Raw genomic sequence first — 24,163 nt, forward strand, 5'->3', positions numbered from 1 at the left:
TTACCTCCATGGTCAGAGGCAGTCATGATTCTGAAATTGCAGGATGGAAGAGTGCTCATGAGTTCGGGTCCTGCTTGCAGGTTTCCCACAGACATTTGGTTGACCACTGTGAGAACAGAGTGAAGGACTAGATGAGCCTTTAGCTGGATCCAGTTTGACTCTTTTTATAGCCTTATGTCAGTGGTGTCCAAATTTGATGATTTGATGAAGTGAAGGACCGTGGGGGCTGACCAAAGGTCCAACCAAAGTTGTTGACCTTTTTTTTTTAGGGTTGGAGTTGTTGAGCTGTTGAGTTTCTTTTAGGATTGAAGTTGTTGAGATTTTTTAAACGATTTTACCCCAGGAAATAAACTGCCACAGGGGCCAGATTAAACCCACCGGTGGGCCTTATGTTACCTCTCCTAAGTATGAAGCAAAGCAATATTGTTACCACTTTTAACAATAAGAACCACTGTGGTCCTGTGATTAGAGCAGAGCTGGGGACATGTGCTCCTCCACAGGACATTGGTCCTCAACCCCCATCATCCCTGGTCATTGACCATGCTAGGTAGAACTGATAGGGGTCCAGCTGTACCTAGAAGCCTCAGGTTCCCCAGCCTTGTGTTAGAATGTCAGTGTAGGTCTGCGAAGACCTGAGTTGAGATCTCTTAGCCTCAGATAAACAGTAGAGGAAGAATCATGGAAGCAATGCTCATCTACTTGGAAGATAAGTACGATAAAAATGAAAGAAAGAAAATAACCATTCATTTCAATGCAAAGGTAGCACAGCTTAAATGAGGGGGGGGGGGGAAAGTCACCAATTATGTATTATTTGTGGACTAAAAACAACAGCCACAAAGAATATCAAATGGCTTTTGCTGGATTGATTTCTGTTCTGAAGATGGAACATATAATGGACAACAGCAATTTTCATTCCTATTTCTGTCAGAATTCTCTGACATCTCTAATGCCAGGTAAATGGTTGGCTGCTGAAATGATACTTTAAAAACTTTCACCCTCGACTGAATAAACTTTCCCTTCGTGATGTCATCACATTGCCAAATCATTGGCTAAGTGGCGTTGTAAAATTATCCTGATTACATGAGATCACTCATGCAGTGAATCCAGAAAGCTTTTTGTTTACTTTAAATTGCTTTCATTTGTCCTTCATTTACCTCCCTGGCCACCTTTAGGAGGAAGGGCAGGATATAAAATAAATAAACAAAATATTTTGCATCAGTACTGTGGCTACTTAGTGTCCTGATGTCATTCACAATTGCCGCTTGGAGAATTTTTCCATCAGCGAATTTATACTTTTTCTAAATAAATGAATAACAAATCACCATGTGAACCCTGATTAGCAGAAATTACTTGTTTCTCTGATCCAGAAAGGCAGAAAGGTGAAAGCAACAGCAAGCAACAGGGAAAATATAACTAAAATAGCAGCAACCAAGAGAATGCCAGAAGGGGAATAAGGCAAAATAAATATTCACACAACTGAAATGTTTTGTAGGAAATGTTTCAACTCTACTGAGATCACTATTTCTAGCCCCCCCCCCAAAACAATGGGGGTGCATCCCAGTTTTCTGTATTCCCCCCAGTGTGAATATATATTGGTTTACCCATGTTCATATTCCCCCTGCTATTTTCAAAGACAGAATAACATCCCAAGAAACTGCTGTTAGGGGCACACAGCAATTTCAGCCTTGCAGCTCACTGGAAGACCATGGACAGATTTAGCGCAACTGGATTTTTTGACTCATATGCTACAAGATCTCCCTTTAAGCATTTATCTTGCCATATTCCAGCCCAGGCCAACTTGACCTGGATTGCAAAGCAAGCATTCCAAACCACCTTCAGCACTCAAATGTCTTGTGATGCATTGTCTGGCTTCAAAATGATAGGCCTTAATTTTTCAGAGTTGTTCTCTAATGCTTCCTTGATAATGGATGATGGCAGCAGAGAATTCAGAATCTATGCCAGCTGTGAGTGATATAGCTTGCCAGCAAAAAAGAACCTTGCTCTTCCTTAACGAGAACTCCCCTTTCTTTTAATAGAAAGCATATTTTCAGTCTTTTCTAGGTAATGGCCTTCTCTCTGCCAATCACAAATTACATTGTGCAGTTGGCCAATCAGCAGCCAAACAAAAAGGTATCTATGTAACTGTATCCACTGCCCCTTCAATCTAGTATAGTACTACTTTTCTCATTTTCTTAACTATGTTAAGATAAGAATCCGACACCTTAAGCTGTGTACCTCTAAGCATGTACTAAAGGCTTTTAAGGAGAGCAGAAACAAGATTTTGTTTTGTACATTTGTTTTATTTAAAATATTTACATGCCAACCAGTAATGACAATTCTGTGGATGGTTTACAGTAAGAATGAAAAACAATGTAAATTAAGGACATAAAACTGTAGTACTAATATAGCATAAAAGCAGCAAAAGAAGTTAGCACCTGCACTCCAAAGCTCATAGGAGAACCAAAAATTGTACAGATAGCAAATATCCAAAGGCTCTATAAACTTCTATGATCAATTTTGAAGACTCAAATGATGATGATGTTTCTCTTGCTACCAAAAATACCACAATTAGGGACTAATGAATTTGTCTATTTCAGTTTCACTCCATTTCTTATCTTCCCTTGTACTTATTTCAGCTTGCCACATTTCCACATCAGTTTGTGATTTATTTATTGTTAAGCCCTCATGAACTTTCACCAGTATTTCAGCATGCATTTCTTCTAATGCACATATTTTTGCTATGTGTCCTTGCAGAAAATATTCCCTAATAAAATCCTTGTTTGTATGTTACTTTCATTCATTTGTGAATTTCATGCATCACGAAAGGCAGCTGCCTTTTGATTCACCTATTGTTTCAGGAAGGTATGAATTAGGTAGGCGCACATTATCCAGGCAGGCACATTATGTGACCCATGAGAGCAGCAAAATAACTTGTACAATGGTGATGGGATAAAACCTGGCCAAATCTTTATTGAGAGCAGCAGGCAGGGTAAGGGTTGGCATGGCATTGGGTCCCAGGATCAGTTCCTCATTCCACAAGCCCCATGTTGATGGAATGGATCTGCTGGGTTTGGATCGCTCCAAACAGGATGGGAGTCAGCCAGTGTTGAACCTTGCTGTGGTGCAAGCCAAGCAAGCAAGGTCTCACTGGGGGACCAGGGTGCAGATTCCCACCAGGCAGATACCGAAGACACGCTTGGGGTTGCCGTGGTCAATGCTCCCCTCAGGCCCCTTACAGGGAGCCCCCTATACTATCTTAATCCTGACCATGCTATTTCCACTCTCATGCAAACTATGTTCTTCCACCTAACAAAGGAAAGGCATTTCACTGAGGGGTAGGCAGAAGAAACCCCCAACCAAGTGCCAAACAGGTTGAGAGGGAAAATTCATTTTCTGCCCTGTCAACCAATGACCCAAAATTGTTCAGTGAAGGCTCTAACCTGACAGAGGTTGGGTGGGGAGCCCTCAAAGCAAAATGGCTGTGAGATCCAGGGGAAGCAGCCTTATACAGTGGTACCTCGGGTTAGGAACTTAATTCATTCCATAGGTCGGTTCTTAACTCTAAACCGTTCTTAACCTGAGGTGCGCTTTCACTAATGGGGCCTTCCACTGCCGCTGCGCCACAGGCAAAGTTCGCAACCCGAGGCACTACTTCCGGGTTAGCGGAGTTTGTAACCTGAAGTGTTTGTAATCCGAAGCATTTGTAACCAGAGGTACCACTGTATAGGCTTTCCCCTCCCCTCTTCATCAAGGGGCCATGGGACAGCTGTTACTCATGAGCCCATCAAACAGAGAAGATACTGGGCAAAACCATGCCCATTATTTTGCTGCAATCTATGGGCCATGGCGCCACTGGAGAAAGGCACCCTGTGCTTATTGGGCAAGGAACAGGGCTTAAAATGAAAATGGAACTGAATGTATTCCCCGTCCCTAACCACAACATAGATGCCTGGTGGGAGACTTTGGGGGATTGCATTCCATAACCAAAGTGTCACCACTGAAAAGGCTCTGTGTCTTATAATGAACAGAGAAGGGCCTCCAAGGATTATCTTAAGGTCTAGGTTGGTACAGGATACAATCCTTTAGGTAAGGAATGGGGAACCTTTGACCAACAGTCAGGGCAGAATGAATCTGAAACCAAGCAACATTGCACCTGTGCGTTACGCATTCTGAAGACCAAACTTATGCTCTCAATGCCAGTCCTAATGTTGACAAAATGCCACCATCCATGCACAAAAGGGAGGTATCAGCAAAGTTTACAAAGCACAAATATTTTATGGGGAAGGGTATATGAAGGGAGGCAAATCCACAGCCCAATGAGGACTGAACTGAACTGGCCATAGAATGCTGAGTGTCTGTTGAGGGGTGGTGTGGAAAATGCAAGAGGACAGCATGGAATGGCTGGCTAGAACCCTGAACAAGAAGGACACCATAAGGTAACAAAGGGATGGGAAAATTCAGCACCAGGGCCCAAATGCCCCCCCATCCCTGTATTTGGCTCTCAAAATTCTCCCCAGGCCACATCTCTTACTGACACAGCTCCACATACTGAGAGTCTGTGCCTAGCTGGGACGTGCCCTTCTTCTGCTAATGACTCTTTCATGGCTGGGTGGAGGATGTTGTGTGTATGTGTAAACTACAAAGGTAACATTTTGAATTTGTTGCTTTGCCCAGATTTGCCTCTGGCCCTGCCCAGCCTTGGCACATGGCCCTTGAAAAGTTGCCCAGGAGGCAATGTGGCCCCCAGTCTGAAAAAACATCCAAAACATTCCCGTCATCCTTGCTGTAACATTTTGGTGCAGATTCCGCTTTTAAGATGGGGGAGTACACATGAAAGAGTTTATGAGCACCTGCAGAGTCTTTATTTAAAGGATACTACTTGAAGCTAGTAGAATACTTTGGAAATTAGGAGGAGGTGGGGAAGGAACTGAAGATAATATTATTCTAGACTCACATTGATCTGCTCTGGAAAGAAGTCAAGAGAAGGCAAGCCAATGGAATTCTGTAAGCTGGCTACTTTCCCCACAGGGCTTCCCTCACAGATTGATTGTCCTTTCTCTGACTTTCTGTCACCATCCCTTCATTTTCGCCTTTGGAGGGTTTTGGCTCTGATCCTGTATCACCACACCCTTTTACTTGAAACATTTGTACTGGATCAGCTTTGAGATAGTTAATAAGTGAGATGCTGTGCTAGCATAAAATGAAATAAAATGAATATATAAAAAAAACCTCCTTTTAAATCTTACAGGTCAAAGTGCCTTTCCTATGAAGAAGTTCAGTAGCTCTACTGCAATTATTATGTTTATTTGCATGGCAGGGATGATGCACTGTTTAGTCTACATTTGGGAGGAGGAAAGCAGAGTGTTCTCTGTTGACCTATTTAGGAAGAGGTGATGGATCCATAAGGTCGGCAGAGCATTGCCTAGTTTTGTGTTAAAGGCATATGTGGCCGTTGGGAGCCATCAAGGGCTTAGCTTGGCATGGATTTTGTGAGCAATTTATTCAGGACCTTATTCTCATTCACAGAATGCTGCTCAACAGGACACCTTTGATTCCCTGAAATCAAAAGCTGAACAGAATGAGAACATCATGCCCAGCCCTTTTGGCCAAGGCAGAAACCTAGGCAGTTCACAGGGTGGCAGGTTTGAAGATAAAAGACTTCTATTAGGATATTCATAGGATTCATTTGATCATTTGTCCCTATGCATAATTAAGTGCAGTTTCCCCCCACAACCCATAATCAAGACAAACATAATAGACTCTATATAGAATGATAGCAATCTGTCACACAGGACAAAGCATAGAAGTAGGGCTGCCACATGTCCAGATTTTACTGGGGAAAAGGAGGAATTGACGTTGGGGCGCGGGGATTTCCAAAAGGTGGTGCCTTGTCCTGGATCTTAGGCAAGTTGATCGAAAAACTGTATTTGTTTGGGTTTTTTTGGCATTTTTTTGGTAAAAATAATAAATAAAAAATCTCAACAACTTTGGGGGGGGGGGGGGTTTCCAGGTTATTACTTTTTGAAATATGGGAACCCTAGTAGAAGGATCTGTATTTGCTTGATGGGAATGCGAGGGTGCATGTATGTAAACTGAGACTGGAAGATTTTTTTGGGGGGGGAGCTGTGTGAACAAGACAACTAAAACAGACGGGAGAGGGATTGACAGCACAAAACATATCTGCTCAAAAGTAAATGCCATTGAGTTGAATCCAGACTTGCCGCTAGTGGAGCCCCATTCATGGGACACTTGTTGGAGGATAGGGAAGAGGATTTTGGGGTGATGGATTCCTTTTTTTGTTCATTGAACTCACTGTATCCCTCCCTCTGAAAGCGTGGTAGAGATGGTGGAGAAGTTTAGTTCGGTTCACATTTAAAAGTGAACCCTCCTACTTTGAACTTTCTGAAACAGCACACGAACTGAAGCACAATGCAGTTTGTCAGCCAAGTAAGGTGTACAAAGATGCATATAAAATGTGCATGGGGAAGCATATATTAGTTACTATAACAAACAAAAATACGTTATAGTAGGAAAACTGGCTTTGTAAAAATGCATAGATTAGGTAAAATCTTTCATGAATGTTCATATCGGGAGAAATTTACATTGGAATGCTGACGAATTTTCATGTGGAAATTAGTTCTTTTAAAAAGGATCACAAACTGATGCAGAAATGTGGAAGAATGAATTGAAAACTGAAAAAGTGAGAAGGTTAATGAAACAAAAATTGACAGATTTGCCCACTTTTAGCTGGAACAATGTGTGAGGTTGTTGGGGAGTACACTTTAAGGGAAAGGGGAATTGGGAAAAGTTAACTCCTTCCCTGTGAGGGACAGGGGATATCGCGAAGTCCCTCCCCTCCTGAGTTCAAGCCCGTCCCCGAGCAAAGGGGAAAGCAGGGAGAGTTCCGATTCCAGTGGGGAAGCAGGAAGTCGTGTCCGAGGCTCAGGCAAGGTAGAGGAGCCAGGGTCCCAGGTGGGACAGGAAGGGGCAAGCAAGGGGGGAAGACCCATCCCCCCAACTCCAGAATTACGCAGGAAGAGGAGGGGCAAGAGGATGGGTCTGCCAAAGCTTTTGTGTTGGAGAAAGACGCGCCAAAAGCCATTAGGAGGTTCTGAAACCGACTGACCACATCACTCCGTGTAAATAGCAATGACTTGAGCACTGTAAATACGCAGCACCAATAAAAGAATAAAATGCAGAGCTGCGTGGCGTCGTTACTCTGAAGTAGTCCACTCCGGCCACCGTGACAGCAACCTCCTAATCATTTTTGGGCTACTTTGGAGTTGCCGGGATGAGCGTGTCAGAGGCGGAGAAGTGGCGGCAGATCGCGGAGCAAGCCCAGCTAGAACTGCAGCAGCTATCGCTGCAGGCGCAGGGAGAATTGAAGGCAGCTAAAGAGGAGACTAAGAAGGTCCAGGACGACCGGCTACAACTTGCGGAACAGGTGAGAGAGCTTCAGGAAAAAGAGCAGCAATTAAGGGCGGTGGCGGTAGACCTCCAAAACAAGCTGGATGCAGAGAAAAACAAGGCGGGAGGGGCACCCCAAGTCCAAGTGCTGCCAGGAAGGAGAGCTGGGACCCTAGTTAGCAAGTTCAATGGAGACCCGAAGGAATTTCAAGGCTTTGAGACTGAGATTGTGTATGCTCTTGAGCTGCACCACGATGAGTTCCCTGATGATGAGCACAGAGTAGCGTTTATTGTGGAGCACCTTACCGGGGCAGCCAGGGAGTGGCTAAGACCGTTAATTGCAACAAGGAATCCTTGCATGAAGAATGTCAAACTATTTCTAGAAGGTTTGAAAACGATGTATTCGTCCGATAGTCATATGGACCAGACTAAGGAGGAACTTCATAATTTACGCCAAGGAAATATGACAGTTCGCGCGTATTGGGCGAAATTCACCATGCTGGTGCACAGATTGGGGTGGGAACTGGGGTCCCCCCCAATGCAAGCGGCGTTCTACTTGGGGTTGCATGAGGAGGTGAAGGATGAGCTCTCGAGAGGTCCAAAGCCCAGTGATATGGATCAGCTGAGCAAAGCGGCTCTGGCGGTGGGGGTGAGACAGGAATCCCGGTGGAGCGACAAACAAGCAACGCGCGCAAAGCGGGCTTGGTTCCCACGGTCGCAGGAGAAACCACTCCCCCAACAACCCTTTCAAGCCACGCCTGGGGCCAGCCAGGACCAGGAACCTATGCAGATTGATAGCGCGCGCGCGCGGGCTTTTCAAACCCCAGCGGCGCCAAGACGCAAGGAGGGAAAGGGCGGGAATTGCTTTCTCTGCAACTCCCCCCAGCATCTCGTCAGAGACTGCCCACATCGCAGGGAGTGGCAAGGAAGGGCGGGAACGGTGGTGCCCTCCCCCACTGACGCAGCACCACAGCAGGGAAACGGGAAAGCCTGGCTGCAGGAGACAAGGGGCAGCAGCCAGGCACAGTCAGCAGACAACAGCCCCAGCCCACCCACCCGCACAGAGAGGAGCAGAGCCAGCCCACCCCTCCCAGAGCAGGAGTGGTTCTAGAAGTCACGCTAACGCTCCCAAACGGCTATCCCCTGACAGTCCTTGCCTTAATTGACAGTGGTGCCTCAGCGAACTTCTTCTCGAGAAACTTTGCAGAAGAGCACCACATCCAGCTTCTGCAGCTGGATTTTCCCCTTCACGTGGCAACCATTGACGGCAGAGAGCTGCTGGGGGGGGCCATCACTCATCAAACCCCCCCCATGAGAATGACGGTGGGAAGGCACTCAGAGACACTGGCATTCAACGTCACCACCATCTCAGACCCCCCCATCGTCTTGGGCATGAGCTGGCTGGCGCGCCACGACCCCTCCATCAGTTGGCACCAGAGATGCATCACTTTTGGATCGGACTTTTGCCTGGAACATTGCATGCAGCACCAACCAGGGGAGGGGCCTCCGATAGCCACGGTGGCCACCATGCACGTCAAAGGGGGTGAGGCGATACCCAAGCCGTACTGGGACCTGCAGGAGGTCTTCAGCGAAGCGGAGTCCGACCACCTACCCCCACACAGGCCTTTTGACTGCCAGATCAACCTGGTGCCAGGGGCAACTATACCCCCAGCCAAGCTGTACGCCATGTCAGACCAGGAACTGGAGGATCTGCGCGCTTTCATCGACAAGAACCTCAAGCGGGGGTTCATCAGAGAAAGCAAGGCAGCAGGGGGCAGCCCGGTCTTCTGGGTGGACAAGAAAGACACGCAACAGCGCCGCCTGGTGGTGGATTTTAGACGGCTGAATTCGGTGACAGAGCCAGTGGCTTTCCCCATGCCCAGAGTGGATGATCTCCTGACAGCAGCACGCAGGGGCAAGATTTTCACCAAGCTAGACCTGAGGGGGGCGTACAACTTGATCAGGATCCGGGAAGGCGATGAATGGAAGACCACGATGTTCACGCCTCTGGGCTCTTTTGAATATCTGGTGATGCCCTTCGGGTTGCAAGGGGGCTCAGCCTGCTTCCAGGCCTTCATGCACCACGTCCTGGGGTCCCTCCTCTTCAAGAACTGCCTGGTCTTTCTGGATGACATCCTTATCTATTCCAATGACCCAGTGCAGCATGTGAAAGATGTCAGGGAAGTGTTGCAGCGCCTGAAGGAGAACCACCTGTATGTGAAGCTGGAGAAGTGCAAGTTTCACACCAAGGAGGTGGACTTCCTGGGCTACAAGCTGTCAGACAAGGGGCTGGCGATGGACAAGGACAAGGTGCAGGCCATCCTGGACTGGCACAGCCCCAGGACGCGCAAAGATGCCCAACGCCTACTAGGCTTCGCCAACTTCTACAGGAAGTTCATCAAGAACTTCTCTCGCGTTACGGCTCCCATCACTGACTGCCTGAGAGGCAAGCAGAAGTTCAGGTGGACACCAGAGGCGCAAGCAGCGTTCGAAAGCCTCAAGAGGGTGTTCGCCTCGGACCAGAACCTGTTCCACGTGGTCCAGGACGCGCCCCTACGCATTGAGACAGATGCTTCTGAGAAAGCTGTGGGCGCCATTTTGTTGCAACTGGACGCCAACAGGGAGTGGAGACCCTGTGCCTTCTTCTCCAGGAAGTTGACACAGCCCGAGCGCAACTACACCGTGTTTGACAAAGAACTTCTTGCGATCCACGCTGCGTTCAAACATTGGAGACACTTCCTGGTGGGCGCCAAGCACCCCATCCAGGTGTGCACAGACCACAAGAACCTGGAGTTCTGGAGAACTGCCAGGGTGCTCAACCAGCGGCAGATACGGTGGGCAGAATTCTTCTCGAACTTCAACTTCTCCATACACTACATCCCGGGAGAGCAGAACGTCAGGGCGGATGCCCTCTCCCGCAAGCCAGAGTACATGGAGGAGGAGGAGCCACCAGCCCCAAGGCACATTTTCCCCCCGTCGGCATGGTCCTGCGGAGCAGCAGTGGTGAGCGAGGCAGAACTCACAGCACTGACGGCAGCGGATGACTTTGCCAACCGCATCTTCAGAGAACTGAGAGGGGGGAGGGAGCAGGCAAAAGACTTTGCAGAACGCAGAGGGCTGCTTTTCTACAAGGGGGCACTGTACCTGCTCACCACCCAGCTCAGACGTACGGTCCTCAAACAGATGCACGACAACCCAACGGCGGGGCATTTTGGAAGGGACAAGACCACTCACCTAGTCATGAGACACTTCTGGTGGCCAGGGGTGAGGGAAGATGTTCGAGACTATGTACGGGGCTGTGACACCTGCCAGCGGGCAAAGGTGGTCAGGGCAGCGCCACCAGGGTTGCTGGAGCCCTTAGCCACGCCACACAGGCCGTGGGAAGTGCTGTCCATGGACTTCATCACAGATCTGCCTTCTTCCCGGGGTAAGACCGCAGTGTTGGTGGTGGTGGACCTCATGTCCAAAATGTGCCACTTTATACCGTGTGCCAGGGCAGTCTCTGCAGAAGAGACAGCCAAACTGTTTGTTGATCACGTTTTCAGACTGCATGGATTACCTTTAAGGGTTATTTCGGATCGTGGCCGCCAATTTGTTTCCAGGTTCTGGCGGCGGCTCATGAACCTCCTGCAGGTGGAGGTCAGCTTGTCGACGGCTAGACACCCGCAGACCAACGGACAAGCGGAGAGGGTCAACGCCATTCTGCAGCAGTACCTGAGATGCTACGTCAGCCAGAGGCAAACGGACTGGGTGGATCGCCTGCCACTAGCAGAATTTGCCTACAACAATGCAGTGCACGTCTCCACAGGGGTGTCGCCCTTTAAGGCCAATTACGGGCGCGACCTCAGATCTTTCCCAGAGAGGGAGGGGGAGGAGGAGGAGGAGGGCCCACAGGCTGAGGATTGGGCAGAGGAACTGGAGACGGTGCACCAGCAGCTCAGAGAACACTTGGAGAGGGCCAAGGAAGCGTACAAAAAGGGGGCAGATCGCCACAGGCGACTAGGGGAGGTCATCAGGGTGGGGGACAAGGTGTGGTTGTCCTCGGAGGGCCTTCCCACCAGAGGGAGGTGCAAAAAGCTGGCACCCAAAAGGCTGGGCCCCTTCACGGTCACGCAACAGGTCAACCCGGTGGCATACAGGCTGGCACTGCCAGAGAACATGAGGGTGCATCCAGTGTTTCATAGATCGCTGCTGTCGCCGTACAGGGAAAGCAGCAGGCTCCGAGACAGCGAACAAACCCCCGAGGGAGGGGGGGAGAGGGAAGGCAGGGAGCAACTCAATGAGGCCACGGCCATCCTGGATTCAAGGTGGGGGGTGGGGGGACTGGAGTACCTCATGGCATGGGAGGATGCTCCACCGTCCCAGAATGAATGGGTCCCAGCCACTCAGATACAGGAGGAATTCTTGGTGGAAGAATTTCACGCCCTCTTTCCCCACAGACCCAAGCCCTGGCACATGGAAAGGGAGGGGGAGGAGGAGGAGGCACGGGAGAGCAGCTCACCATGGCGCTGGGAAGCGGAGTTTGAGGAACCAGAGGATGAGGTATGGGTGTCACCGAGATCCACCCAGTCAGAGGAAGGAGCAGATTGGCAGAACGTTTTTACCCCCACCAGCTCTGACGCCACGGACTTTTTGGGATTCCCGTCCGCCCAGGCGGAAGGGGGGGGCTCGCAGGACTGGGGGGAGGTATTCACACCAACGGGCTCGGAGAGCACTGAGTTCTTAGGCTTCCAGTCGTCACCGACACATGGGGGGGGCCTGGGGAGGGGTGAAGGAGAGCTTGGGAGGGGGGTGGATGTGAGGGACAGGGGATATCGCGAAGTCCCTCCCCTCCTGAGTTCAAGCCCGTCCCCGAGCAAAGGGGAAAGCAGGGAGAGTTCCGATTCCAGTGGGGAAGCAGGAAGTCGTGTCCGAGGCTCAGGCAAGGTAGAGGAGCCAGGGTCCCAGGTGGGACAGGAAGGGGCAAGCAAGGGGGGAAGACCCATCCCCCCAACTCCAGAATTACGCAGGAAGAGGAGGGGCAAGAGGATGGGTCTGCCAAAGCTTTTGTGTTGGAGAAAGACGCGCCAAAAGCCATTAGGAGGTTCTGAAACCGACTGACCACATCACTCCGTGTAAATAGCAATGACTTGAGCACTGTAAATACGCAGCACCAATAAAAGAATAAAATGCAGAGCTGCGTGGCGTCGTTACTCTGAAGTAGTCCACTCCGGCCACCGTGACATTCCCCTTCTGAGATTACATCCACAAGCTCCTTTAGTACCCTTGGGTGCACCACATCAGACCCTGGAGATCTGAATGCATTTAAAGTAGCTAAATGTTCCCCTTACCACCTCTTTTCCTATTTTGGGCTAGGTTGGGTATTGCTTTCATTTTGGGTGAAGACAGAGGCAAAGTAGGTGTTGATAAATAACATATGTGATAAATTATATTAATGATGAATGAATAAACAAATGATTGAACAATGTTAATGGTAGGACTAAACAGTTGTATACAGATGAGAAGTGTGGACGTAGTGGAAATGTACCTTGCATCATTTTGTTTATCATTAAATGGTGAACAAAGTGATATCATGCAGGGCTCTTGGAAATCTGCATATCATGGGTGGTCCCATTGTCACACATGGACCCTGCTTAATTTTGTTTCCTCTTAAAATGGAGTACAAAATTATATAAAAGAAGGAAATTCTACCCTGTAGTCATCTTAGAAACCATATGAATATATTTTGCTATACCTGGCCTGTTTGGCAGGTTGTGTTTCATGTAGATAGAAGACCTAGACAGGTAGCTATTTTTGTCTATCCAGAAATAGTCGGGCATGCACATTCTTCAGAGTTCTGTTATCTAAGCAGCCTTCTTTTGTGCTTCAGCTACCTCCAGTATGTTATGATTCAGATTTCTACCAGAGAAGAACCTTCACCCATTCTTGAATCCAATCTTATGTATGTCAACCACACTGGTTTGAACTATGGCTCAGTTCCGAATAAGTGTTGACTGAGACATTATTGCCCACCTCCTGAGTCAAACTGGACTTGCTCCTATGTAATGGTTCATACAATTGCAGCCTTTGTGCATGAGGCTTAGCTCTGATTCCACTCCTGCTTTATACAATTCCTTTAGTATGCTTGTGTGTGTGTGTGTGTGTGCGTGCACATGCTCTCTCACACATGCAAACCTAAAGAGCTAGCCAGAATTTATAGGATTGGCATGGGAGGTGGGACAGATAGGGAATTGAGTGTGTGAGCAAAAGGAGAAAACCAGTTCCAGCTGGTATGTTTTGATCTGTTTCTCCCTGCCAACTTTCTTTCACATAGTTATTATATGATAGCTGCCTTTCATACATGATTGTCTTCTAGTTGGGATTAGGAGTTATGGAAATGAGTGGTTGTTTGTGTGCCAGGTAAGAAGGGATAAGGAGTCATTTACTTTGGAGTCACAGAGTGACTTCATTTGCAAACTTCATCATTGACCTGCGACTTGAACCTTTAAGTGCCCTCTCTCTTTAATGTTGGAGAGTGCTTTGACTTCTCCCTCAGCCTATGTCAGGGGGCTCTACCCAAAGAGGATCCTATCAAGGCATCCTACAAACTATTCTTCAGGGTTGGCTGAAGGGACCCTGCCTGCTCCCCCAAGTCTTCCGTCAGTGTGGAAAGTCTGGGTCATCAGTTGTGGAGTCAGTTGTCTTTGATTGAGGGCAGATAACAACAGGTGCTAGAATCCTCTCTTTTTTAGCCTAGGGATGGGAAACATTCTAGCTGCTCTTGAATTATGGCTTCCCCAGTTCCTGACCATTGGCGATTCTAGTTTGGACTAATGAGAGTTGGACTTCAGCAACATCAGGTCAGCCACATGTTTCTCACCCCTATTTTTGCCACTAGTTTTTTTATGCTCCTTCCTTTGATTCTTCAAGATAAATTATAAATCAGAGGTGCATTTGCAATGTCCTTGCTAAGTTCCCAGGGCAGGTTACGATAGTATAATCAACAATTATAAAAGCATATAATGGTGTTACAATGATAAAACAAATAAAACCATTCCAAATGAAACAGAGTATAAGTTTAATAAATGAGGTGGGTCCGACAAAACGAAATCCTGATTCGTCAAAGGTCAAGGTTAAGGGGATAAAGTCTTCAGCATATGGTGAAAGCTGTATAATGAACATACTAGGTACATCTCTGTAGGGAAGGAGCTCCACTAGTTAGATACTGCCATAGAGAACCCCTTTCTCAAGCTACCATTTCTAACACTTCAGAGGTGATGGAACTACCAAGAGTGCCGCCTCTGCAGATGTTAACATTCATGAAGGGTGGTACAGATGGAGATTTTTTTTCAGCTATTTGGGGCCTACATTATTTGCAGCTTTAAACACTAATGTGAGCACCTTGAATCAGTCCTGATTGGCAAGCAGTGCAGCTGTTTTAATGCACAGAAGTTCTAAATGGAACCCCAGCTAAGCAACCTGGTCCCTGAATTTTGGACCAACTGAAGTTTCCAACGTGTTCAAAGGCAACCCCACATAAGAGCATTGCAATAGTTCAACCTGGAGCTTACTAGAGCACAGGGAACAGTGGCCAAGTCAGCTCTGTCCAAGAGCAGCCATAGCTAACAAAGCAGCAGAAGATGGAATTAGGGACTCCTTAAGGCATTCTCATATAGGAAGCACCCCATCACCTAACTCATTATTTCCATCATCAATGAGACAAGCAAGGGAAAGTGGAGAAATGACTTTGCCTTGTGCGACATTAATGCCATGCTTAGGACAACTCATCAGCTCTCTTTATAAAACTAATCAAACTTTGCTGCTCCCGGTGTTTAGCAATTGCATCACTCATTAGAGATGTTCTCTTTGGCAATTGTCTAATGAAATGAGGATGCAGCAGTATCGGTGGTTGGGACTAATGGAGGTTAGGAGAGAGGGGAAGTTTTTAACAGCACTTGCAACTAACACTCTGTCATTCTGCATTATTCCTGGTGTCCAATGATAATAATGAAGTTTCTAACTACAGCCAGGCAGGCAGGAGTATCAACCAGCCATTTTTAGCTGCCTTGGTAAAATGAACAAAATTATCATTTCCCTTGTGGCTTTACTTATTAAGCACCCGGAAGGGCACATTTTATTTTTCATTGGTCTTCTATGCTTTATGTAACAACTATGGCAAAATAAGAAATTGCATTACTGTGCGTAATTTGCCTTTTCTTTTTTTTTAAGAGCGGGAAAGATCTGGTCTTTCTGAAATATTCCCTTCTGGCATTCATAGCAATGGAAATTAACCAGAAAAGCTGATGGAAAATTGTATTGAGCACCATATATTCTTGGCCACTGTGCAAAAGGATACAGAAAGAAATAAGAGGTGGAAGGGGGTAGGAGTAGAACCAATGGCTTCAAGTTGCGAGAAAGGAGATTCTCACTAAACACCAGGAAGAACTTTCCACTAATGAGAGCTATGCAGCAGTGGAATGGATTCCCTTGGAAGGTGGTGGACTCTCCCTCCTTGGAGGTTTTTAATCAGATGTTGGATGACCATCTGTTAAAGACGCTTTAGTTGAGATTCTTGCATTGCAGGAGGGAGAACTAGATGGTGCTTGGCTCACACAGCTCTCTGATTCTCTGTGACTTCTCATCCAGTGAATGGACACTGGAGAATGAGGAGAGTCTGATTCCTTTGAAGAGCTTGTTTTCAGTGGATCGACCTTAGGGTGTCCTTATTTAGGGTTGCTGGAAGCTTTTTCAATATCAGGATGTTAGGAGTGATATCAGGAACTAGATATTGCTGGTCTTCCACTGGGAAGGTGGCATGGGTTTGACTGGTTCCTTCTCCTCTGTGCCCACATTCTGGCTGACATATGAGAATGGGGTAATCAGATTTCCAGAAATATTCTGTAAAACATCATGCCCAGCCTGAGCCTTATCCATGCTGATGTGAGTTGACAACAACATTTACCCACTTTGGCACACCATCCTAGACCTAAAGATGGCCCACTGGTCCACAAATAACTTTAGCTTTTGAATTATTTCCATGCTAGTAGTCAGCATCTAGATATACAGGTATATTCTGGTATACCTGATTATTTATGTATCAGAGTTGAAGGCTATTATTTGTATGACACCATTCTGATTTTGTGTAATAGAATGCATATCCTCTAATATTTCATGGGTGAACATGGGGATATGTCTGTGCATTAATGGGTCACACTAGGGGTAGAGACATTCAGAATACTGATTTTTTTGGGGGGGGGTAGAGTTTTCCTCAGGAACAAGGCTCTGAAAAAACATGTAAGTCCCAGCTACAATGGGAATGCTGGAGGGCAAGTGAGTGGGATAATTTTTATAAATGAAAGCATGCTTCATGAAACATTGACCTCATTTGTGATGGGTGAAAACTTATGCTCCCTTTCCATATGGCACCTGAAAAATTGACAGGGGATTAGACACGCACAGACATTGCACACACACTTTCTCATGATGCTGACAATGAAAAGTGCCCACACCATCTTGGCTCAGTCTGACTTTAAACACTGATTCTGTTCTTGTTGTTTACAGCTTCAGAAGGCAGCTTTCCCGTATGGTAAATGAAGGTCAGGTGTGTGCTCCTTCAAGCTGTGCTTTCTAACCACTAAGCCTCTATTTTTTAAAAATAATCATCCTCGTTAACAAATGCTGCATTCCCCCCTCCATATGACACTGTTAAATATTTAGCAAATCTGACTTTAATTACACAGCAGCTCCAGAAATTACTGTCTAAAAGGGTTAGATTTGTTTGCACTTAATACCAAAGGTGAGAGGTGACCCCTGGCTCTGGAGCTCTGGTGACAGCCCACGTTTCTCATGTTCTATTTAAGACACAGCAACAAGCATTAAACAGGCATCTGTTTCTTCAGCAGCGATTGTGGTTTCCAGCCATTCTCCATTAAAACATACCTGCATAAGAAGAGCCCAAATGGTGCAGAAAAGAGGCAGAAATGGGCAGCCAGCGGGTGTAGCAACAAGGCTGCTACAAGCTTGGAGCTGTTGCCTATTCAGGCAAAAGCAATAAAGAGTGTGGATCCTGAAAACAGTTTCAAGGGCCAGAAAGGCCTAGTTTGGGGTCCACAGTCCCTCTTTTTAAAGAACCCTAGAAGAGCCCCAACAGATCAGAACAAAGGATCTATCTCATTCAGCATTGTCTTTCCCATGGTGGCCAGCTTAGATGCCTTTGGTGAGCCTACAAGCAAGTACAGCATGAATGCAATGGCTTTGCTGTTCCCCACCAACTGGTATTTATAAGCAAGGAAAAGAAAGTACAGGAAGGAAAAGGTAAAAATTTTGTGGCTACTGGCTACGCCTCCATCCCAGAAAGTAATACCACAGTGAAACTTAATTGAATATCTGAACTGGCTCCACCATTTCCAAATAGGATGGGGAATTTTGAGAGCTAGCTTTTGCTCAGTGCTTAAAAAAAGAGAAAGTCCTCTCAGTCCACTTTCTCCATAATTTTACAAACCTCTATAACATCCTCCTTAGTTTTCTTAACTAAAAATAGCCACGAAACAGTTGATCTCTCATAAGAAAAGTTCTCCAACCCTATGATGATTTTTCTTTGCTGCCTCTCAGTACCTTTTCCACCTCTGTGATGCTGTTCTTGAGAGGGGGCTTATTAAGAATAAAAAGGTATGACTCGGGAGAGCAGAACAGACCCATATGAAAGGATGGCATCGTGGAGTGCTGAGCTGCATTTGGAGTATCTTTTTAATGTGCATTTTAAAGATCTTTCCAGCTTATTTATCTGATCCTGGGAATAGCAGATGCTCACATTGACAATTGGCTTCAGCCTTGTGCTGCCAAATTAAAGAAGATCTGAAAATGGGACAGAGATAGATATTCCAGTCACTGCAGTGTGTCGGAAGGAGATCATATCATTAATAGGGCAAAGCCTTCTTGCTCTTTTATATATATTGTTGGCATTCATCTGTCTCGAGAGACAATGAGCTGAACCTCCAGGGGCGAAGTCAAACCAATGTACAGTATTAGCAGCACTTAGGTGATCTCCCCAGGATGCAAGCCTGGGCAGTGTGTGTGGAGGTCTGGGCTTCCCAGATGACAAACCCCTCTTGGCCTCGCTGTTGTGGTCCAAAGGAAAGAAGAGCATTACATTTTGTACCAGCTTGACTGCAGGAGTTGCCAGAATGAGGCATGCAAGATGCTATTCATCCACCTTAGGGACTCCACTTCAGGTTTGTGTAGAATTTACTCCTTAGCCGTTCTGTCTCCCAAAGATATTCTGCAAGGCTGATGTGAGAGTGGAGACTCTCTGTTGGGAAGACTTGAGAGGATGATTTAACTCTTTCCTCTAGTTTCCCACCAAATCCTTCTCGGGGGCAATTCCCTTCTCTCTTTATGTAGTCAGGTGAGTGTTACTGTTCCACCATATCATTTGATACTGTTGCGTCCTATTTCAACATTAATCTGCAAGGGTTTCAGCCAAATAAATTTTACTCAGAATAAACCCAATTAATAATAATAATAATAATAATAATAATAATAATTAATAATTTATTTATTTGTACCCCACTCTGGGAGGCTTCCAACAAAGATTAAAAATACATTAAAACATCAGTTATTAAAAACTTCCCTAAAAAGGGATGCCTTCAAGTGTCTTCTAAATGTCAGATAGTTGTTTATTTGTTTCTTTGACATCTAATGGGAGGGCATTCCACAGGGTGGACACTACTACCAAGAAGCTCTCTGCCTGTTTCCCTGTAACTTGGCTTCTTGCAGTGAGGGAAGCACCAGAAGACCCTTGGTGCTGAATCTCAGTGTCTGGGCAGAATGATGGGGGTGGAGACGCTCCTAATGTATATCTAAGTTCTTTATTTATTTATTTATTTATTTATTTATTTATTTATTTATTTATTTATTATATACCACCCTCCCCGGCTAAAGCCGGGCTCAGAGTGGCTAACAACAAGTAAAAATAGCACAGTGTACATAAAATCACACAGTCAATTAATCAATTCAGAATCAAATTAATGGCAACCATTGGGATAGAGTTCTATGAGGATTACAGAAGGGGGGGGTCAGACTGTGCCTTGGCCAAAGGCCTGGTGGAACAGCTCCATCTTGCAGGCCCTGCAGAAAGATGTCAAGTCCTGCAGGGCCCTATTCTCTTGTGACAGAGCATTCCACCAGATCGGGGCCACAGCTGAAAAAGCCCTGGCTCTGGTCAAGGCCAGCCTAAACTCCCTGTGGCCCGGGATCTCCAAGATGTTTTTATCTGAAGACCGTAAGGTCCTCCGTGGGACATACCAGGAGAGGTGGTCCTGTAGGTATAAGGTCTATGCTGAGCAAGACTAGTATTAGATAGAATCTCACATTTGTTATTTTTAAAATAAATACCGGTACATATGCATGAAAATTCATATTTAAATATATAGTTAAATAAGAGGAAACCCAGCTACTGTTTTTTACAAGGCTGCTGCCACTGCTGCTGCTTGGGGAGCACAATGTGATTTAAATGATGGGATACAAAGGATTGAATTTAAGGATGTCATTCTTTCCTCCTTCCCTGCTTCCCATTATGTGAGCACTAGAGTGCTCACCTCCAAAGGACTGTCTCAGTAAGCAAACTGGGACATTTTCACATCTTGAATTGAGCTTCACTGCTTCAATTCTCTGCACTTTTCTTGGAAGGTAGGTCCATTGAATAACACATAAATTACTCCAGAGTAGATCTGCATAGATTTCAGATGATAATAGCCAAGGTCTATGGCAGCCTAAGAACTGATGCCCTCCAGCTTCCCCTCTGTGGTCTTGTTGCTGTCCAGAAATCAGGCAGTGCTATGTCACCCTGTTGTCACCTAGAAACATGTGTTCATTATGTTCTGGGCCACCAGCCTAAACTTTAAAGCAGTAAAGAAAATAATACAAAGGATTGCTTAAAAGATGCCTACTGCTCTGTTGTTACGAAGACAAATTCATTGCCAGAGCTCAGAAAGCATTCATCATGACTAAAGCTAGTAGTTGTGGGCACAGCTGCATGCAGTCTTGTCTTTTATTACAGCACCATCCCCCATCCATCTATCCATTCTCTGTTTATTAGCTGGTATAATAGAAAGGGCAGGGTGAGAACAGTGGCTCACACACTCCACGTGTAACAAAAGCGCTACTTAGAGGCAGCTGGTGCACAACAGAGGAAACTGTATAGGCTCTTGCAGAAATGGGGAAACAAGCAAGACTGTTGAGTTGGTGGCATGGCAGAGTAATGCTTGTTGTACATGGTAAATTCCAGGAAGCCTGTGTGGGCTCACTTGCTTTTCGAGATGAGAATAAACATGAATTGGCTTATTGTTTAATCAGCTATTTATTTAGAAATGTACAACTGTATGGAAGGTATGGGGTAAACATTTCAGTGGTGCCAATTCTGCAGCTCTGCCAGGGCAGAATAACACAATTTTGAGGCAAAGGAGTTCCCATATTGGTGTTAGCTTCACAAGGGTGAAGTGGGAGTGGAGGCTCTCTGTTGAGAAGACTTGGGAGCATGGCTTAACTCTTTCTTCTAGTTTTTTTTTTATAAAAAACAAAACCAAAATGCTTCTCATGGGCCATGCTGACTGAGGTATGGGCATGGCCGGAAACACAAATGAAGGGCTTGGGAGAACACCTGTAAGGGGAAGGATTAAACATCCTCTTTGCTGCTGACTGTACACTGCCAATGGCCCTGCATTAGTGTTAAGTGGCAAATATATGTTTGGAGAGGACATGCTTGCTAAGATGACTGTCCTCTTCTTGTCACCCCCACAGGCCCAGTGGACACCACTTGCCCTGTGAGGAGGAATAAATATGTTAGAGAGGCAGGCACAGGAAACACCAGGGAATGCCCCAGCAGGACTATTGCCTCCCCCAAATTTGCATGTTAGATCATTTGCCTCCAGGGCCATCTTAAGCATGCCTGGCGCCCTGGTGCCGTGGTGCACCTGATCCCTCCAGCGCCCCCTGCCCCGTTTCCCAGCGCGGCGGGCAGGTGGGGGGGCACCGCACGCAGGGGGGCTGCCACGGGCGCAGCTGCACTGCGCCACTCAGCCTGCTGTAGGGCTGGCCCTGGGCCAGGGGGCGCTGCCTGCCCCCTGTTGCAATGCCCCTGCGCGCGGTGGAGGCGGCCCCAGGCCCGCGCGCCTCCGGAGAGCGGCCTGAAGCCGCTGAACAGCGGAGGTGCACCTGGGGCAGCCTCAGCCGCGCCTCTCAGCGGGCACAGCGGTGCCCCTGGTGGCCTGGCGCCCCGCGCCACCGGGAGCATGCCTAGAGCCGGCCCTGTTTGCCTCAGTACTTTATCATTTGCCTTAGTACTTTAAAATTGCAACCCACCTTGAGTGCCTTGGCAGAAAGGCAGCATAAAAATGCAGCACACCCACCCACACCCACACGTATATTAGTGAACATAACATATACATTGCTTTGCGAATACCATTTGTGATGTGCAATTGTGGAGAACCAAACTTATGATGGGGGGGCGTGGGATGGGTAACCGGGAAAACTAACATTAACAGAATATCCCATGAATCAAATCCATGCCCAAATAACCCAAAAATCTAGGACAGATTGTCTCTGTGGAGCATCAACTGGTGGAGCAAGCATCTGGCTGGTGCTTGCCCTCTCTGGAATGCCCCCCTCTGTTATTGGCTTTTGAGTGTCTCTGACACTTGTTAAAAGCTCACCTGTCTGCTCAGGCTTTCCCTAGCCACTATCACCACACTATATTTTTACATTATCTGTTGTATCCATCTCTGTTTTTGTAGTTACAAATGGTATAAATACATATTTTATCTCTGTAGTGTACTTCAGTATTCCTTTATGATGGTAAACAGCATTTTTTAATTAAAAAAAAAAGAAATATGTTTCTTAAGGTAAACGAAGATCCGCTTTGCATGCAGAAGATTCCAGATTCAATCCTTGATATCTCCAGTTATGGCTGGCAGAAATCCTTGTCTGAAATCCCTGGGAACTGTTGCCAGCTAGTGTAGGCAATATTAAGCTAGGTAGACCAATGGTCCGCCTCACTATACTGTACAGGAGTTTCCTATGTCCCTAGATAGATCCAGCAGAGGTCGTGGGTTCAGAAGGAGTCAGCAACCTGTTTGAAAGTGGGATAAAGGGAAGACTGACTATAGAAAGGAACAAAGGTGGGGAAAGAAGTATGAAAAAAAATCTCAAATAGGGTCTAGGGACAGAAGAGACTTGATGTGATTAACTAGAAGGGGCTTGACAGGGAAGGGATTTTTGGTGGACAATGTGGGTTCTCTATCAAAGAGAGCACGATTTGCGGTGGGGGCTAGCAAACCACTCCTAAGTTCGAAGGTAGGGGCATGAGTGGCCACCGTCCGATTGGTCCTGGGCTGTTGTTGGGCAAATTAGTATGTTGCAAGTTGTAGGTCCAACCCCTGGGTTATAAAAGGCAAAATGCATGGTTTCTCTTTCTCTTTGGCTGTGTTTTGGATCCCCACCCTCCCTCCGCTGTTTTTAGGCCTCTGTGTTGACATTGCTGTGCCTCTCAAGGGGTCGCCTGTATTCAGGGGCCTGGTAGGAATTTTTTCCATTTGGCTGATTGGTTGGTGCCATCTGGTTTTTTGCCTACTGCATAGCAAATAGTCACAACTTGTAAGGTTGGCGGTTAGGCATTGGTTATTTTGGTTGTATTAAGGGGTCTTATTGATTCTGTTGGCCCCAAGTTAATACCTGCGTGGTGGGGGAAATTCCAGTCAGGAATACAGGGGCTTTATGCAGTGTCCATAAACCGAGGTCGGGGGCCAGGAACGCATATTGAGCCCCTGGGAGCCTGAAGGGAGAGGGAAGAGTTCATGCACCCGGGTCCCCGTCTCTCCCTGTAGGATTTTCCCTTGTTGACAAGGCAAGTTATTATTTCTGTCCTTAGGTGACAGTTGAGAACCAATGCCTACACAACCACTCACATATTTTGTATTTAATAAAAGTTGTGGCCAAATTCATGCCAAAAACCATTAAACAAAAATTCTGTCTATGTTGTGAGTTTTTCGAGGGGTGGTTTTGGGGACCTCCACACGCAAAAGTATAGAACATATAAAGTTGTGTTATACCAAATGAGACCATTAGTCAGCTGTCTAGCTCAGCACTCTGTACACTGGCCGAGTTTCTTTGAGGCTTTAGACAAGGGTCTTTCTCATCTCCTACCATCTACTGTTAAGCTATGAACCTTCCTTGAGCTATGGGAAGGGCAATAACCTAGTGCTAGACCATCTGCCTTCCATGCAGTTTTAGTCCCTGCCACCCCTAGGTTGGGCTGGGTGGGCCCAATGGTTTGACATAGTATAAGACAGCTTCCTCTCATCTGCTCTCATCTGTGGAAAGAAATGGGCTAGGCTGCAAATATTTAAACTCACCAGATCAATCAACTTGCCATATCAAGCCAAATTTGGTTATTGCTTTCCTGTTTATTTGTAGCACTTCTATTATTTCCTCCTGCTGGGAGAGGAGAGACTTTACATTTATTTAATATTGAACCTCCTTCCTTCTGTCACCTGTGGTATTTGCTGCTCTAATCTGCCCGGATCGCTTTGCGGTTTTGGTTGTTTGCACTGTCCCCATGTGTCTGGTTTCAGCAGAAAATTTTCATCATGTTTGAATTTACATCAAAAGAGCACCTGACAAAGGAAGTGATAAGGCAGTCATTCACCATTTCCTTGTTGCTATATTTTCACTTCACAGAGCGGGAGGGGAACAAAAGAGCTGCGGGAAGCCCAGAGATTATGGT

Source organism: Zootoca vivipara, chromosome Z (assembly GCF_963506605.1).
Source record: "Zootoca vivipara chromosome Z, rZooViv1.1, whole genome shotgun sequence".
NCBI lineage: Eukaryota > Metazoa > Chordata > Lepidosauria > Squamata > Lacertidae > Zootoca > Zootoca vivipara.